The sequence below is a fragment of the Aegilops tauschii genome, chromosome 5 (assembly GCF_002575655.3).
Source record: "Aegilops tauschii subsp. strangulata cultivar AL8/78 chromosome 5, Aet v6.0, whole genome shotgun sequence".
NCBI classification, from domain to species: Eukaryota; Viridiplantae; Streptophyta; class Magnoliopsida; order Poales; family Poaceae; genus Aegilops; species Aegilops tauschii.
The window spans coordinates 163644423-163664899 of NC_053039.3; positions in this window are offsets into that span (position 1 = coordinate 163644423).

Consider the following 20477-nt stretch of genomic DNA (forward strand, 5'->3'; position numbering starts at 1 on the left):
CAACCTTCCTCCATCACCAATTCCATGATGCTCACTGTCGGTGGGAACGACACCTATGGGATCACTGTGATCCCTTCTATGGTTGGCGGGCGCGGGGTTGTGCAAAGAGCGGGTCTGGCAGTCAGCACAAGGATCGTTTACCCAGGTTCGGGCCGCAAAGATGCGTAATACCCTAATCCTGTTTTGGTGTATGTATTTGGGTGTTCTAGAGTTCTTGAGCTAGCTACGGTGCGTGTGCAGCCCAAAAGATCCGAATCCTTCTCCTGGACGCCTCGGGCCTCCTTTTATAGACAAAAGGGGTCGCCACAATGGCACACGGGAGGTGGAAAGGCGTACAGTGTGCAAGCTTATAACCTATCATTACGGGACAAGACGCATTAAATGCGCCCCCTTAGGTGTCCTGTTGCTTTATTGGGGATGGCAACGAGGCCCGTCCCGTCCGTCGCCGCCCCGCCTTGCTCCGACACGCGTCCAGGCCAACGATGCATGCAACGCCATGTAGGCTGGCAGGCTGCTGAGATGGCGTGGTGGTAGGGTCTTCACGAAGATCTGCATGCCACCACGCAGGTGCTTGCTGAGCTGGCCTGGAAGCCACACGTTGCCACGCAGGTGCCTGCCCAGCTGGTTGGGCTGGCAGCTGTATGGAAATGGCGGTGGAGTCTTGGCAGACGCGGGCCTGGTTGTGGCCTTGCAGGTGCCCCCCGGCAAGGGTCTTGCCGGGGCCCCGGCAAGGGTCTTGCCGCGGCATCACAGTCGTCCCTGGCAAGGATCTTGCCGGGGGTCTCGTGGATTTCCTCGGCAAGGATCTTGCCGAGGATCGTCGTCTTCTGGTCCTCATCTGATCTTGAGTGCTTATGATCTTCACAAAGATCTGCATGCCACCATGGAGGTGCCTCCCGAGCCTTGGTTCCAATGTGGTTGTTGGTGGTGTTGGAACCCTTGGGCTCAAGGGTGGCGCGCTCTGCTGGCGTCGGGCAAGTTGCCCCGGCAAGGCTCTTGCCGGGGGAGTCCACCTCGCCCTCTTGCTCTTTGTGTTTCTTGGTCTTGGCGTTGCTTTGCCCGTCTCGCGCTTTTGGCCGGAGCGCTTTCTGGTGTTCTTGCGCTTCTGCTCCCTCCCCTTGCCCTGCTAAGTGTGGCCGCAGGCGTGGCTCTGACTGCCCGTTCACAAGTAGAGGGGTAAAAAAGGAGAGCCCCTACTTTTGTACACCGACAGGAGCCCCCGGGCCTGGGCCACACATAAGCGCAACGCGTTGTTGGGCCAGGCCCAGAACGGTGCGCGGGCAGGCGGGGCAGATTTTTTCTGCAGTAATTCCTTCGCTCGTTGCACTTCCCCACGACCCGCGTTGAATGCACGACGTGGAGGGTCGTACGTGACGTGGGGGTCATGCTTGGGGTGGCTGCTGCCCTCATGCGTCACATCGCAGTAAATGGTAACGAAGCGGCCCGCGCCTTCCCAATAAAAAGGAAAAACCGCAGGTGCGACGCCCATTTACCCTCTGAGCCTTCCTCAATCTCGGAACCGCCATCCTTCCCTTCTTCCTTCTCAAGCTCTTGCTTTCGCTCGCCGCCGCCGCCGCGCCTTTGTTGTCCCTCATCCTTTGTCTTCCTCAGCCGCCATGGCATCCAAAACCGGCAAGGGCAAGGGAGTGGCCTAGGACGCCGGGGGAAAGGGGGCGCCGGAGAGCGAGTTGGCAGCGCGGCAGATGCAGCTCGCCTACTTTCCTTCGACGGTCGACGCGATCCACCTCCGGGACTACTTCAAGCCCCTGTGGGGATGCAAGACGAAGGGGCACCCCGCCACGCGCATCATCCCCGCCGGTTTCGCCGAGGCCAGCCCGAATCGGTACCCATTCTTCGTCGATTACTTTTCCTGCGGGCTCTGCCCCCCTTTCTCCGATTTCTTCAACGACGTCATGCACACCTACGGCTTCCACCTTCTGGATTTCACTCCAAATGTCGTGGCGTGCATGGCCCTTTTTGCCCATCTCTGCGAGGGCTTCGCCGGAGTGCATCCGAGCACGGCGCTCTTCCGCCACTATTTTTATCCTCGTATCCAAAAGGGAGGCGCCATCTCCGGTTGTGTCGCCTAGATCCCAAGGAGCCAGGGGAAGGGGACATATTCGAAAGGCGCTCAGAGGGAGAGGTGGGAGGAGTGGCGGGGCCGATGGTGCTGGATTGTGGAGGAGGACCCGCAAGAATTCTGCCGGGTTCGCCAGGCGCCGCCGGTTCGCAGAGATGATTGGAGCGATGTCGACGCCGATGATGAGAAGCTCACGTTCGCCACCACCAGGATTCACCGCCTTACCATGGCCGGGCTCACCCTCGAGATGATTGGGGCGGATTTCATCGGCCGCCGAATCGCTCCACTGCATAACAAGGGGAGGCCGGCCTGGCTTTTCAGGAACGCGGCTGACATCATGAGGCTTCGCCCTGGCTTGGACCACAACTTCACGGTGATGGGGCACGCCCACTTGTGCCAGAGGCTTTTTCAGGTCGACGTGTACCGCGATGGCAGGACCGAGAGGTCCGGCAAGGCCGCGAAGGCCGGCAAGGTCGTCAAGGGGCCCCTGTTTGGGTTGCCGGCGGGGGTGGTCCCGTTGAGCAACAACTCTCGCCAAACCGACATCACTGCCATGATGCCGGACTTCAACGCGCATGGCCTTGACCCAAATTGGGCCGAGCCGGGGGCGGATCAGGTGCAGGAGTTCTTCGACAAGTTGTCGGAGAAGTACATCCATGCCGAGCCGCTGCTCACCCGGGACACCACCCAAGCGGAGCTGGACTACATCGCCGCCAGGGCGGCGGAGGCGGAGCTCGCCAAGGAGGCTGGCAGCGACAGCCACGTGGAGGACGAGGCTGCCGCGGAGGAGAAGGAGCTTGCCGGGTGGGCGGAGTCCGCTGGGGAGGCCAGCAGCGCCGACACCGGGGCCACCCCCAACATGCCGCCCCCATCAACCACGCCACCCCGAGGGGCGTCCCCGGCAAGGGCGCCAAGCACCGAGCCCATGCACACGGAGGAGGAGGAGGCAAACCCGGGCGCCGACGGCTCCGTCCCGGCACCGAATCTTGGTGGGGAGGGGGCCACTTCTTCCGAGCCTGGCACGGGTGAGTTATTTGCCTTCTGTCCCTGTTCGTTCTTTTTCTTTTTGAACTTTGATTCGGCTTTGCCTCATCCCCCTTCTTGGCATCTAGGCGCTCCCTTGGCAGACCAGGAGAACATCGATACTGTCATCGAGGAGGTCGCCAGGGATGCTGAGGCCGAAGCCAACAAGATCGCCGCCGAGGAGGCCGCCAAGGATGTTGCTGAGGATGCCGCCAAGGAGCTGGCCGGGGAGACCGGCAAGGCCGCTCCCGAGGAGACCGGCAAGGGTCCTGCCGGGGAGGCCGGCAAGGCCGCTGCCGAGGAGGGGGTGGTTGACGACCAACCTTCCTCCTCCGCTGCCTCTGGCTTGGGCCGGTACCTGAAGGTGAGCGATGACCTGTTAGTCCACCTCCCAGGGACGGCGAGCACCGGGGCGCCCACCAAGGGGGAGGTGTTTGATGATGAGGTGCTCGCCGCTGCCGGGCTCGAGGTTGTCGACGAACCAAGCGCCGGTGGCGGCGGTTCCTAGGAAGAGCGGCTCCTCCAGGCCATGAGCGCCAACTTCTAGAAGCTCCAGGCGCTTCACCGTGCCCGCCTGGACAAGGCCAAGTCCAGGATGGCAGTGGTGGACAAGGCGGAGGTGGACCTCGAGGAGCGCGTCGCCGAGGCGCAGGCTTGGTTCCCCCAATCCCACAAGGACTTGAAGGCCGCCCAGGACGTGCTGGCTGAGTGCAAGCTGGAGCTTGTCATGAAGCAGGCCGACATCGAGAAGGCCCGGGAGCTGGCGAAGGAGCAGGCCGCCAAAGATGAGGCCGCTCGGCACCAGCACCAGGCCGAGCTAAACTCACAGGAGGAGGACCTTGCCGCTCACGAGGAGAAGCTCGCCGCAACACTCCGCGGCAAGGATGAGGAGGTGGAGAAGCTTGTCGTGCAGCGGACCCAGGAGCTGGAGCAGAGGCACAAGGAGGTGCTCAATGCCCAAGCCCTGGTCCATGCCGGCAAGGTGAAAGAGCGGAGGTGGAGCGGGACGGGCTGATGGACCAGGCCCTGAAGCTGGCGAAGGAGAAGGACACGCTCAACGGCGCTCTGATCGAGGCGCATGCTATAGTCCTCGGCAAGGCTGAGCAGCTCTCCAAGGCCAACGACTCCATCAAAGACCTGAAGCTGAAGCTGGAGGGTCTTGAAGGGACGCTTTCGGAGGTCAAGGCCCGAGAGGAGACCCTGGCCAAGAATCTGGAGAAGGAGAGGCAGCTGCGGAAGAACGACACCGCCAACCACGAGGATTTCGTGAACGGCGAGAACCTCTGGGTCAGCCACCTCGCCGACGTCGTCGGCAGGATCACCACGCAGCTGGCTACCATGGGGATGCCAAACGTGAGGTACGTCTCGGAGCCGAACGTGAGTCCCAATGCGAATCTGACCCTGTTCTTCGAGGGTGTTCTCGGGGCCCTGGAGCAGTTCCATTCCAACAGGGCGGCCTCTCTGGCCAATGAGGCCCGGCAGCTTTGCCGGGGTGTCATGACCAAGGTCCTCACCAAGGTGGCGTACTGGAACCCCAACCTCGACTTTGACGCTGCGCTAGAGAGCTTGTCGGAGGATGCGGACCTCGCGGCGCTCGAGGAGCGTATCGAGCCTATCATCAGCCGCGTCGACAGAGTTCGGAGGGTAGAGGGCCAGTGCCAGGATTAGGCACCCCGTTTCTTATCGCCGCTGCAGGTTCATAACCAAGACAATTTTTATCTTTAGTTAGAACCGCAGCAACAATTCATGTAGTATAACTCTGCAGTACTTTTAATATCATGCATGCTATCTTCCCGTTAGATCTTTCTTCGTATGTTCATACCCTACGCTTGTTGAGATAAGGCTACCGACGCGTAAACCCATGCTGTGGTGCTTTAAGGACGGATCCTTAGAACCCTGCGGGAAGGCCGCTTGCTGCCGGGCGAGCCACCTTGCCGCCGCCAGCGCGGTCGCTTGAACTGTCGAGCGTACTCGAGGCAGGACAAGAGCGCAGCTGGGAACGGTAGGCCACCTTGCCGCCGCCAGCGCGGCCGCATGAACTGTCGAGCGGGCTCGAGACAGAAACAAAGGCGTTGCCAATAGCGGAAGGTTTCCCGTACAAAGAACGAGATCTCTCGGGGAGAACAACCTTATACAAGTGAAAATAAACAAGATTTCGCGTGACTTAGCTTTTCTGTCGTTGCGCGAGCGTTCACCGCATCCGCAGGCGACGCCGCCCGTTTGGTCATCTTCTTCCTTGGAGTGACGACCATGATGAAATCGCTGCTTCAACCAGACCGGATTTCCACAACGGCGCCCCCTACCTGGCGTGCCAAAGATGTCGGTGGGAACGACACCTATGGGATCACTGGGATCACTTCTACGGTTGGCGGGCGCGGGGTTGTGCAAAGAGCGGATCTGGCGGTCAGCACAAGGATCGTTTACCTAGGTTCGGGCCGCAAAGATGCGTAATACCCTAGTCCTGCTTTGGTGTATGTATTTGAGTGTTCTTGAGTTCTTAAGCTAGCTACGGTGCATGTGCAACCCAAAAGATCCGAATCCTTCTCCTGGACGCCTCGGGCCTCCTTTTATAGACAAAAGGGGTCACCACAGTGGCACACAGGAGGTGGAAAGGCGTACAGTGCGCAAGCTTATCGCCTGTCATTACGGGACAAGACGCATTAAATGCGCCCCCTTAGGTGTCCCGTTGCTTTAATGGGGATGGCAACGAGGCCCGGCCCGTCCGTCGCCGCCCCGCCTTGCTCCGCCACGCGTCCAGGCCAATGATGCATGCAGCGCCATGTAGGCTGGCAGGCTGCTGAGATGGCATGGTGGTAGGGTCTTCACGAAGATCTGCATGCCACCATGCAGGTGCTTGCTGAGCTGGCCTGGAAGCCGCACGTTGCCACGCAGGTGCCTGCCCAGCTGGTTGGGCTGGCAGCTGTATGGGAACGGCGGTGGAGTCTTGGCAGACGCGGGCCTGGTTGTGGCCTTGCAGGTGCCCCCGGCAAGGGTCTTGCCGCGGCATCACAGTCGTCCCTGGCAAGGATCTTGTCGGGGGTCTCGTGGATTTCCTCGGCAAGGATCTTGCCGAGGATCGTCGTCTTCTGGTCCTCATCTGATCTTGAGTGCTTATGATCTTCACAAAGATCTGCATGCCACCATGGAGGTGCCTCCCGATCCTTGGTTCCAATGTGGTTGTTGGTGTTGTTGTCAGGACCCCGATTCCAAGTCACATCGATCTAGCCGGTAACACCTCATATCACTTTGCGGCCTCACGCACGGTATTCCCACGGGTGTCGCCTTACCATGGCCCGGGACTGTTTGTGTCTTTTGGCTCACGTATATGATAGTGTCGCTAGCATCCATATGACAGAGAACCCGGGCCGACATGACTAGTCGTGAACCAAAAGTGGCACTAACTTACGGGGACAGGCATACATGAATCAACATCGAGCATGTCGGTCAGCAACGTGCGAATCTGGGCTGTAGCACTGGGCTAACAGGACTCCACAAATTCCTACTCATACTCTTTTGAGGTGGCGCACACGAGTCCAGAAATTCACCATACCAATACGTGAATGAGTAGGCACATCAGGGCTCAAAGAACTCCTACTCATGCTAGTGGGTTTCATCTATTTACGATGGCAATGACAGGTCATGCAGAGGATGAAGGGGTTCGGCTACCGCAGCAAGTAACAGATGAATCGTTGTTGTCCTAATGCAGTAAAAGAGAGCAGGAGCGAGAGAGTGGGATTGTATCAGAATGAACAAGGGGGTTTTGCTTGCCTGACACTTCCGAAGATAGTGTAGCTCTTCATCGGTGTCATCGATCGCATCGTCGAAGCAACGTCTACTGAGAGGGGACAACACCGGCAAACAGAGAAGAAACACGATCAATGCAATGCACAATATGATGCATGCTATGACATGGCAATATGAATGTGTTTTGAGCTAATGCAACTAGCAACATATTAAATGGAGTTGGTTTGAACCTTAGGTTCAAATTCAAACTTCATATGTGGAAATTCAAATGCCATTTACATGATTTGGCCTAAACAGCAGCCATAAGTTGTTCTAACATGCATGAAAATGGTACAGATGGATAGATTGGATTTTTCTGATCATTTTTCATATATAAATGTTTTCCATCTGAGTTATAGATTATTTTCTATGATTTTCAGAAGTTTTGTGCATTTTCTGGAATTTCCTATATAAGAATAAATCCAGAAATGAGATATTGCGTCAGCACTGCATCACTGTGATGTCAGCTGGTCAGCGGGGTCGTCCAGGTCAAACCTGACGTGTGGGGTCCACACGTCAGTGTCACTGTTAGTTAACTAACTAATTTAGAGTTAATTAAAGTTAACCCAGGTTAGTTAGCAGGCGGGCCCCACTTGCCATTGATTCAGGGGAGGGGGTCAGCCTAGTCAGACGGGGTCAACTCGACAGCGTTTAGCCGCCGGCGGCAGCAGACGCGGCGGGGCACTCGGGCGCGGGCTGTGGTGCCCCGTTCGCAGCGTGGCTGGGCTCGTTCGAGAGCCCAGACCAGCGCGCGTCGGGCGGTGGCGCCAGTCGGGCCTGGGGTGGCCGGAGGCGATGGTGAGGAGCTCGACCGCGGCGGCCGGAGCTCGGGCGCACTCGGGAACAGGGCTGCGGTGGCCGTGGAGTGGCGTGCTTAGCTCCTACGGCACCTACGCAGCGCGGTGAGCACGTGGGTGTGCTTGGTTGGGAGCTACGACGACTGTGGCCACGGCGGCGAGAAGCTCGGGCGGCGGCGCGGTTCGGTCTCCGGCAGAGCGACGGCTACAGCGTGCAAATGGAGCGCAAAGGAAGGGGGTTCGGGTCAGTGGCTCACGGCGGTCGGACGAGCAGGTCGGCGAGCTCGGGGACACGGAGACGGCGGCGAATCGACGGGCGCGGCCTTCAGCGACCGAGGAGGAAGAAGATGAAGCCGCTGGCGATGCAGGCCGTCCCAGCGCTCGGGGCCAGGGTGGGGCGAAGCAGCGGACGATGGCGGAGCTTGCAGACGAGGTGGGGAGTTGAGGGGAGCACGGTGGCCGTGGTTACGTCGGCAGTGCGGCTGCGCTCGGTGGAGAGAGCAGGGGAGGGGAGGGCGCTCGAGGGAGAGAGTGAGAGGGCTCCAGGGGGTTCGTGGCATCGCGGTGGCGCGAGGGGGAGGCTCAGGAATGCCTCGGTGGAAGCAGGAGGTGGAGGCCTCCCAGCAAGCGCGTGCGTCATCGCCTCTGCCTACTGGCAGAGGTTGAAGATGGCACGGCTGCCTGGTGGGCTGGGCTGCCTAATGGGCCGGCTACAGGTAAGGCCAGGTAAGTGGCCCAGGTACTCTCTCTCTCTCTAATTTCTACTTTTGTTCTGTTTTCTAATTTGCAAGTTTGTTTTTGATTTAGTAAAACACCAAATCACTTCTATAAATCCTGAAATTAATTATGGGCAATTACTGAATTATCTCAGAGGCCCTTAGCTATTTTCAGAATTGTTGGAGCATTTAATAATATTTATAGCAATTAAATGCCCCAATTCAAATACTTTATGACTTCATTCAAAAATCCAAAGTGACCTAGGAAAAATGTGCACCATTTTTGGCAGAGGTTCTATACCAATTCAAAAATGATGAACTTTTCCAAAGGAATTTTGGGTTCATTAAAAATTATTTTTATTTGAACCTAGTTGGATTCATCTGTGCTAGGGTTTCAATAGTCCCCATTTCAAATTCAAATAAATTTAGACATGATGCATGGATGCAATGCCACTAATTACAAACAATTATTCTAGGGCTGTGACAACTCACCCCCATTAAACAAGAATCTCGTCCCGAGATTCAGGACGTAGGGTAAGAGGAAGAGGGGTCACAAAACTAGCACAAGCTCCATGGTCCAATTGCACTTCATAAGAACGTTGATTTGTTGCATCATGTTGATCTCGACATCCTCGCTTTTGAGATCTTCACCCACGCGACGATGACGGAAAGAAACTCTACTGGGATTGATCTTCTCGAAGATTGAGCTATTCAAGATCAACTCGTGGAATGAGATGTTGAAACATCTCGAGTTGAGACACAAAACACACATCGAGAGGGATGGAAGAAACAATGACGAAGTTCGATTTGGTGGGCAACAATTCCACGATTTAGAAGAATGATGCATGGTTTCAGGGTAGCAAGGAGGTGAATTACTATGATTCCAAAACGGCACCTTAGGGAAAATGACTCGTAGAATTATTCCCTTAAGTGACAAAAAGAATTACTTTTGATACAAAGATCATTGAAACTCTCTAAACCAGCCTAAGGAAAAATCACGAACGATCGTTTGGCGGAATACGAAGGGATGGCATCCCCGGATTAGAATAGATGATGTGAACTACCTTGTTGAGGACAACGCAACGAATGATTTTGCTTATCATCGGAAATGGATGGGGCACGTGGTAGGACCACTGTTGAAGATGATCCTAACCAGAGATTACCGAGAAGGGTAGTCCATGTTAGAATGGCACAATGGCGGTGCAAGCTAGGAACAAAATGCTAATGATGGGAATGATTCTGGTAACTGGGGATAACTCAACAAGAGTGATTCCACCGTTGAATGGTTCTAGCATAATCGAGGAAACCGAGAGCACAAGGACCCCTGAGGATCAACTTCTAGAATAAGTTGCACTAAATCCTCATGGAGAAGATGGTTAAATAGCTCAAACAAGATACTACAATGATAGATCTTCCGGCTAGGTGTGTCAGCCAGAACATCAACCTTGTCGGGACCTACATCATAATCTTGGAAAAGTTCCAACCGTCATATCTGCCTGAGATTCAGATCTAGTTGGTAACAGGATATTCCAGACTCATCGAGTCTAGAAGAAAATGAAGGTTTGCAACACAAATCGACGAGATGACGTTGCGAGATTCTCGGGAGATGAACTACGATAGCAAGCTCTAAAACATGAGTTGGTTCTGCTACACACATGTGAGCACGTTGTCCAAGACAAGCATGACCACGTGGTAGTCTTATAATAAAACACTACCGAGTTCGGATTGGGAACCATCATCGAGATAACGAAGTCTTGTGCATATCCGTCCGGGCCCTTCAGGATTAGCGCATGAACTTCTTTTCTTTGAACAAATCAATCAGTGGCTTGGCATGCTAGGGAATACATATGGAGTGGAGGTAATTAATCTACCAAACCATAGAATACATTCGCATGTGCATGACTGACTTGGGATGATTCCAGAGGAAGCAAAACTAACTTTCTCGAATTCACGACGGCAACTGGCACCTAATGCACGTGAACTTGGAGAAAGCCACTTCTTGCACCAAACATATACCTCATGAACGCAACATGAAGGCAATGGTTACAAAGTTTTCAACACTAGGTTGATATTCAACATGAATCATGGGGGAGACAAAATGCTGCTGATGGGCTCAACAGCAACTCATCGGAATTTCCATATCACTGGACTTCCACCAACATGTGAACACGGTGATAGCATTGATCAGACCAAAGGATGTAATGGTGTATGCTCAAAGGATCAACCACGAGTAAGACAACATTACGAACATCGTTGGTTCTGATTTGATTTGATGATAGCCCATACTCAAATCAAAGTTTGGTTAAGATGATAGGTCCAACAACTGATCACGAGGATCAATCAATGAAGATATCATCTTTCTTCAACACACTCACAAAAAGATATCCCTTAAAATGAACTAAGCCAGGCAAGCTTTTATCTTCCAACTCTCCAAGTTGTTGTTTGGCTTAACCAACTAGCTCAGGGGTATCCAACACAGATTCTTGGAGAAAGGGTGGTTTACAAGAATACCAACATGATCACGAACTCAACATAGCGGTCAGGTGACGACCTGGTGATACTTCCGAGAAGATATTCGGAAAATCACGTACCACCGATATGTTGCTAAGCTCGAGAACAATCTTGCTTTTCAGGGCAAGACCATATGACCAAGAGAGTGATGGATTGACACAATCCTATCTCATTAATCGAGGAGTGCACCAGGAAAAATGGACTAGGTCGCACGATAAATCTTAGGATGACGATTCAATAACCGGTATACTAAGGATGAGAGTATTGTCCAATAACTACCAAGCAACGGAGTTGCTAGGAGTATTGATTTCACACATCACAATTCACTTGTCGGCATTCCGGTTACAATAACACGGGAACCGAGGAATCAACAATGATGGTAAGAAGTATTACTACGTCAAGAATTCATAAGAGGTGGTGCAATTCCCATGACACTCTTGACATAAAGAGGGTGACATTCCAAGGTAGAACAGATCAAAGGCTGGATTAGCAATTTGATCTGCGGAATACAACTACTTTGACCCAATCCTCGAAATGGATGAGGTACTGGAGTTTTTTTTCTCCTAGTCATTCCGGAATAGAACGACTTGACGGACTACAAGAATAATAGGCATCGATGAACGAATGGACACATACTCTTGACTATCAATTGATAGACAATGGTCGGAATACAAGTGAAGAGGGCAACCCAGAAGAACATATGATTATCTGAGTTGTGGATGCATGGATTAGTATGTCGAACAAGTTCAACATATTTCTCCCGGATAACCCATGCAGAAGAAGAAGGACTGGCAGATTCACAATGTGAATGGAGAACTCGTCAAGAGCACTCTGGTTGTGATCTTTCGGTTCAAGAGAACTTCTACCATAAGCAGTTCATGGTATTTGGAAGAAGGAGATACCACGGACCTCGAGGACTATCGCAAAGGTTACTAATATCCTAAAGGAACTAGCAAACACTACCAACATGAATGAGTAGAGTGAATCTCAGGCTCAAGAACCCATAATAGAATGCCTACTAACTAAATGGCATCGCGGGATGCTTTCGAGAATAATGGCCAGAATCATCACACTGGGGATACAAAGCATTGCTAGATTACTGAGTGGTCCTCTATGACACCTAGGGTCATAATAATAGCTCCAACATATATGTCGGGGCAATGGAGTACCTCAACAGACCGTTTAGTCCGCTTAATCTGGCCCAAAAGAACATCGGAAACTGGGAGGAAGGATTTGCAAATGCATCAGATTCTTTAGAAACCTGGGATGACTCGGACAGCATAACGGCTGTAAATGCTCAAAAATATTTGAGACATCCTGCAAAATGGTGGCATAACCACTCAACAACATCATAATATCAAGGTTCTGGTTCAACTGACAACATACTAAAAGTAGTAGAAACTGAACTGAGGCCTGGAACCAACAATCTTACGAGTCTACGGATTAGTAACACGTGATCCTGATGGAAAGATGAGAAGCCTAGTTCTTAATCCCCGTAGAAGAGAAGAGGATGACTCAGATCAGAAGGCTATAAGGTAAAGGAGTAAAAAGAGCCTTACGTTCCCTTCCCCAATCAATTCCCTTATATGACTAAAGCATTTCTAGACTCAACTTCGACCAGTTTGGCTTCGTAAACCTACAGGCAGTCAGGCTCTGATACCAAAGCTGTCAGGACCCCGATTCCAAGTCACATCGATCTAGCCGGTAACACCTCATATCACTTTGCGGCCTCACGCACGGTATTCCCACGGGTGTCGCCTTACCATGGCCCGGGACCGTTTGCGTCTTTTGGCTCACGTATATGATAGTGTCGCTAGCATCCACATGACAGAGAACCCGGGCCGACATGACTACTCGTGAACCCAAAGTGGCACTAACTTACGGGGACAGGCATACATGAATCAACATCGAGCATGTCGGTCAGCAGCGTGCGAATCTGGGCTGTAGCACTGGGCTAACAGGACTCTGGTGAACCGGGCTGTACCAGGCTAGGCAGGACTCCGGATGTCACCGCGTGACATTTCCCCGAAGGGACAGACACAGGAACGAAGTGAATCACATGCCGGCCAGTCAAGTGTTCCGGAGCAGTAGTGCTGGGCTAGCAGGACTCCGGTGAACCGGGCTGTAGCGGACTACTATGGCTCATGGAAGCACAAGACTACATTTCCCCATAAGAGAGGCTACCAAGAATAAACAACTAGGTTGTCGGATCCCACACATACCAAGCATTTCAATCATACACACAATATGCTCGATATGTGCAAATACAACATGGCATCACAACAAGACTCTACGACTCAGAGTATTTATTCATTAGGCTCCGAAGAGCGAGATATTACAGACATGGGTCTCATGACCCAACATTCAGAGCATACAAGCAACAAGCACATGCGGAAGCTTAACTTGTCTGAGTACAGACAACTACAAAAGAAAAAGGCTGCGAAGCCTGACTATCTACCAGATCCTGCCGAGGGCACAAGATCGTAGCTGAGGTATCAAGCTAAACGTCAAAGTCCACACGGAACTACTAGCGAGACTGACGTCTCTCTGCAAAACATAAAATAGGCAAACGTGAGTACAAATGTACCCAGCAAGACTTACATCAGAACTAGCTACATATGCATCGGTATCAACAAAGGGGGTGGTGGAGTTTAACTGCAGCAAGCCAGCTTTGACTCGGTGGCTATCCTGAACTACGATTGCAAGTAACTCTTTTGAGGTGGCGCACACGAGTCCACAAATTCACCATACCAATACATGAATGAGTAGGCACATCAGGGCTAAAAGAACTCCTACTCATGCTAGTGGGTTTCATCTATTTACTGTGGCAATGACAGGTCATGCAGAGGATGAAGGGGTTCAGCTACCGCAGCAAGTAACAGATGAATCGTTGTTGTCCTAATACAGTAAAAGAGAGCAGGAGCGAGAGAGTGGGATTGTATCAGAATGAACAAGGGGGTTTTGCTTGCCTGACACTTCCGAAGATAGTGTAGCTCTTCATCGGTGTCATCGATCGCATCGTCGAAGCAACGTCTACTGAGAGGGGACAACACCGGCAAACAGAGAAGAAACACGATCAATGCAATGCACAATATGATGCATGCTATGACATGGCAATATGAATGTGTTTTGAGCTAATGCAACTAGCAACATATTAAATGGAGTTGGTTTGAACCTTAGGTTCAAATTCAAACTTCATATGTGGAAATTCAAATGCCATTTACATGATTTGGCCTAAACAGCAGCCATAAGTTGTTCTAACATGCATGAAAATGGTACAGATGGATAGATTGGATTTTTCTGATCATTTTTCATATATAAATGTTTTCCATCTGAGTTATAGATTATTTTCTATGATTTTCAGAAGTTTTGTGCATTTTCTGGAATTTCCTATATAAGAATAAATCCAGAAATGAGATATTGCGTCAGCACTGCATCACTGTGATGTCAGCTGGTCAGCGGGGTCGTCCAGGTCAAACCTGACGTGTGGGGTCCACACGTCAGTGTCACTGTTAGTTAACTAACTAATTTAGAGTTAATTAAAGTTAACCCAGGTTAGTTAGCAGGCGGGCCCCACTTGCCATTGATTCAGGGGAGGGGGTCAGCCTAGTCAGACGGGGTCAACTCGACAGCGTTTAGCCGCCGGCGGCAGCAGACGCGGTGGGGCACTCGGGCGCGGGCTGTGGTGCCCCGTTCGCAGCGTGGCTGGGCTCGTTCGAGAGCCCAGACCAGCGTGCATCGGGCGGTGGCGCCAGTCGGGCCTGGGGTGGCCGGAGGCGATGGTGAGGAGCTCGACCGCGGTGGCCGGAGCTCGGGCGCACTCGGGAACGGGGCTGCGGTGGCCGTGGAGTGGCGTGCTTAGCTCCTACGACACCTACGCGGCGCGGTGAGCACGTGGGTGTGCTTGGTTGGGAGCTACGACGACTGTGGCCACGGCGGCGAGAAGCTCGGGCGGCGGCGCGGTTCGGTCTCCGGCAGAGCGACGGCTACAGCGTGCAAATGGAGCGCAAAGGAAGGGGGTTCGGGTCAGTGGCTCACGGCGGTCGGACGAGCAGGTCGGCGAGCTCGGGGACACGGAGACGGCGGCGAATCGACGGGCGCGGCCTTCAGCGACCGAGGAGGAAGAAGATGAAGCCGCTGGCGATGCAGGCCGTCCCAGCGCTCGGGGCCAGGGTGGGGCGAAGCAGCGGACGATGGCGGAGCTTGCAGACGAGGTGGGGAGTTGAGGGGAGCACGGTGGCCGTGGTTACGTCGGCAGTGCGGCTGCGCTCGGTGGAGAGAGCAGGGGAGGGGGAGGGCGCTCGAGGGAGAGAGTGAGAGGGCTCCAGGGGGTTCGTGGCATCGCGGTGGCGCGAGGGGGAGGCTCAGGAATGCCTCGGTGGAAGTAGGAGGTGGAGGCCTCCCAGCGAGCGCGTGCGTCATCGCCTCTGCCTATTGGCAGAGGTTGAAGATGGCACGGCTGCCTGGTGGGCTGGGCTGCCTAATGGGCCGGCTACAGGTAAGGCCAGGTAAGTGGCCCAGGTACTCTCTCTCTCTAATTTCTACTTTTGTTCTGTTTTCTAATTTGCAAGTTTGTTTTTGATTTAGTAAAACACCAAATCACTTCTATAAATCCTGAAATTAATTATGGGCAATTACTGAATTATCTCAGAGGCCCTTAGCTATTTTCAGAATTGTTGGAGCATTTAATAATATTTATAGCAATTAAATGCCCCAATTCAAATACTTTATGACTTCATTCAAAAATCCAAAGTGACCTAGGAAAAATGTGCACCATTTTTGGCAAAGGTTCTATACCAATTCAAAAATGATGAACTTTTCCAAAGGAATTTTGGGTTCATTAAAAATGATTTTTATTTGAACCTAGTTGGATTCATCTGTGCTAGGGTTTCAATAGTCCCCATTTCAAATTCAAATAAATTTAGACATGATGCATGGATGCAATGCCACTAATTACAAACAATTATTCTAGGGCTGTGACAACTCACCCCCATTAAACAAGAATCTCGTCCCGAGATTCAGGACGTAGGGTAAGAGGAAGAGGGGTCACAAAACTAGCACAAGCTCCATGGTCCAATTGCACTTCATAAGAACGTTGATTTGTTGCATCATGTTGATCTCGACATCCTCGCTTTTGAGATCTTCACCCACGCGACGATGACGGAAAGAAACTCTACTGGGATTGATCTTCTCGAAGATTGAGCTATTCAAGATCAACTCGTGGAATGAGATGTTGAAACATCTCGAGTTGAGACACAAAACACACATCGAGAGGGATGGAAGAAACAATGACGAAGTTCGATTTGGTGGGCAACAATTCCACGCTTTAGAAGAATGATGCATGGTTTCAGGGTAGCAAGGAGGTGAATTACTATGATTCCAAAACGGCACCTTAGGGAAAATGACTCGTAGAATTATTCCCTTAAGTGACAAAAAGAATTACTTTTGATACAAAGATCACTGAAACTCTCTAAACCAGCCTAAGGAAAAATCACGAACGATCGTTTGGCGGAATACGAAGGGATGGCATCCCCGGATTAGAATAGATGATGTGAACTACCTTGTTGAGGACAACGCAACGAATGATTTTGCTTATCATCGGAAATGGATGGGGCACGTGGTAGGACCACTGTTGAAGATGATCCTAACCAGAGATTACCGAGAAGGGTAGTCCATGTTAGAATGGCACAATGGCGGTGCAAGCTAGGAACAAAATGCTAATGATGGGAATGATTCTGGTAACTGGGGATAACTCAACGAGAGTGATTCCACCGTTGAATGGTTCTAGCATAATCGAGGAAACCGAGAGCACAAGGACCCCTGAGGATCAACTTCTAGAATAAGTTGCACTAAATCCTCATGGAGAAGATGGTTAAATAGCTCAAACAAGATACTACAATGATAGATCTTCCGGCTAGGTGTGTCAGCCAGAACATCAACCTTGTCGGGACCTACATCATAATCTTGGAAAAGTTCCAACCGTCATATCTGCCTGAGATTCAGATCTAGTTGGTAACAGGATATTCCAGACTCATCGAGTCTAGAAGAAAATGAAGGTTTGCAACACAAATCGACGAGATGACGTTGCGAGATTCTCGGGAGATGAACTACGATAGCAAGCTCCAAAACATGAGTTGGTTCTGCTACACACATGTGAGCACGTTGTCCAAGACAAGCATGACCACGTGGTAGTCTTATAATAAAACACTACCGAGTTTTGATTGGGAACCATCATCGAGATAATGAAGTCTTGTGCATATCCGTCCGGGCCCTTCAGGATTAGCGCATGAACTTCTTTTCTTTGAACAAATCAATCAGTGGCTTGGCATGTTAGGGAATACATATGGAGTGAGGTGATTAATCTACCAAACCATAGAATACATTCGCACGTGCATGACTGACTTGGGATGATTCCAGAGGAAGCAAAACTAACTTTCTCGAATTCACGACGGCAACTGGCACCTAATGCACGTGAACTTGGAGAAAGCCACTTCTTGCACCAAACATATACCTCATGAACGCAACATGAAGGCAATGGTTACAAAGTTTTCAACACTAGGTTGATATTCAACATGAATCATGGGGGAGACAAAATGCTGCTGATGGGCTCAACAGCAACTCATCGGAATTTCCATATCACTGGACTTCCACCAACATGTGAACACGGTGATAGCATTGATCAGACCAAAGGATGTAATGGTGTATGCTCAAAGGATCAACCACGAGTAAGACAACATTACGAACATCGTTGGTTCTGATTTGATTTGATGATAGCCCATACTCAAATCAAAGTTTGGTTAAGATGATAGGTCCAACAACTGATCACGAGGATCAATCAATGAAGATATCATCTTTCTTCAACACACTCACAAAAAGATATCCCTTAAAATGAACTAAGCCAGGAAAGCTTTTATCTTCCAACTCTCCAAGTTGTTGTTTGGCTTAACCAACTAGCTCAGGGGTATCCAACACAGATTCTTGGAGAAAGGGTGGTTTACAAGAATACCAACATGATCACGAACTCAACATAGCGGTCAGGTGACGACCTGGTGATACTTCTGAGAAGATATTCGGAAAATCACGTACCACCGATATGTTGCTAAGCTCGAGAACAATCTTGCTTTTCAGGGCAAGACCATATGACCAAGAGAGTGATGGATTGACACAATCCTATCTCATTAATCGAGGAGTGCACCAGGAAAAATGGACTAGGTCGCACGATAAATCTTAGGATGACGATTCAATAACTGGCATACTAAGGATGAGAGTATTGTCCAATAACTACCAAGCAACAGAGTTGCTAGGAGTATTGATTTCACACATCACAATTCACTTGTCGGCATTCCGGTTACAATAACACGGGAACCGAGGAATCAACAATGATGGTAAGAAGTATTACTACGTCAAGAATTCATAAGAGGTGGTGCAATTCCCATGACACTCTTGACATAAAGAGGGTGACATTCCAAGGTAGAACAGATCAAAGGCTGGATTAGCAATTTGATCTGCGGAATACAACTACTTTGACCCAATCCTCAAAATGGATGAGGTACTGGAGTTTTTTTCTCCTAGTCATTCCGGAATAGAACGACTTGACGGACTACAAGAATAATAGGCATCGATGAACGAATGGACACATACTCTTGACTATCAATTGATAGACAATGGTCGGAATACAAGTGAAGAGGGCAACCCAGAAGAACATATGATTATCTGAGTTGTGGATGCATGGATTAGTATGTCGAACAAGTTCAACATATTTCTCCCGGATAACCCATGCAGAAGAAGAAGGACTGGCAGATTCACAATGTGAATGGAGAACTCGTCAAGAGCACTCTGGTTGTGATCTTTCGGTTCAAGAGAACTTCTACCATAAGTAGTTCATGGTATTTGGAAGAAGGAGATACCACGGACCTCGAGGACTATCGCAAAGGTTACTAATATCCTAAAGGAACTAGCAAACACTACCAACATGAATGAGTAGAGTGAATCTCGGGCTCAAGAACCCAGAATAGAATGCCTACTAACTAAATGGCATCGCGGGATGCTTTCGAGAATAATGGCCAGAATCATCACACTGGGGATACAAAGCATTGCTAGATTACTGAGTGGTCCTCTATGACACCTAGGGTCATAATAATAGCTCCAACATATATGTCGGGGCAATGGAGTACCTCAACAGACCGTTTAGTCCGCTTAATCTGGCCCAAAAGAACATCGGAAACTGGGAGGAAGGATTTGCAAATGCATCAGATTCTTTAGAAACCTGGGATGACTCGGACAGCATAACGGCTGTAAATGCTCAAAAATATTTGAGACATCCTGCAAAATGGTGGCATAACCACTCAACAACATCATAATATCAAGGTTCTGGTTCAACTGACAACATACTAAAAGTAGTAGAAACTGAACTGAGGCCTGGAACCAACAATCTTACGAGTCTACGGATTAGTAACACGTGATCCTGATGGAAAGATGAGAAGCCTAGTTCTTAATCCCCGTAGAAGAGAAGAGGATGACTCAGATCAGAAGGCTATAAGGTAAAGGAGTAAAAAGAGCCTTACGTTCCCTTCCCCAATCAATTCCCTTATATGACTAAAGCATTTCTAGACTCAACTTCGACCAGTTTGGCTTCGTAAACCTACAGGCAGTCAGGCTCTGATACCAAAGCTGTCAGGACCCCGATTCCAAGTCACATCGATCTAGCCGGTAACACCTCATATCACTTTGCGGCCTCACGCACGGTATTCCCACGGGTGTCGCCTTACCATGGCCCGGGACCGTTTGCGTCTTTTGGCTCACGTATATGATAGTGTCGCTAGCATCCACATGACAGAGAACCCGGGCCGACATGACTAGTCGTGAACCCAAAGTGGCACTAACTTACGGGGACAGGCATACATGAATCAACATCGAGCATGTCGGTCAGCAGCGTGCGAATCTGGGCTGTAGCATTGGGCTAACAGGACTCCGGTGAACCGGGCTGTAGCAGGCTAGGCAGGACTCCGGATGTCACCGCGTGACATTTCCCCGAAGGGACAGACACAGGAACGAAGTGAATCACATGCCGGCCAGTCAAGTGTTCCGGAGCAGTAGTGCTGGGCTAGCAGGACTCCGGTGAACCGGGCTGTAGCGGACTACTATGGCTCATGGAAGCACAAGACTACATTTCCCCATAAGAGAGGCTACCAAGGATAAACAACTAGGTTGTCGAATCCCACACATACCAAGCATTTCAATCATACACACAATATGCTCGATATGTGCAAATACAACATGGCATCACAACAAGACTCTACGACTCAGAGTATTTATTCATTAGGCTCCGAAGAGCGAGATATTACAGACATGGGTCTCATGACCCAACATTCAGAGCATACAAGCAACAAGCACATGCGGAAGCTTAACTTGTCTGAGTACAGACAACTACAAAAGAAAAAGGCTGCGAAGCCTGACTATCTACCAGATCCTGCCGAGGGCACAAGATCGTAGCTGAGGTATCAAGCTAAACGTCAAAGTCCACATGGAACTACTAGCGAGACTGACATCTCTCTGCAAAACATAAAA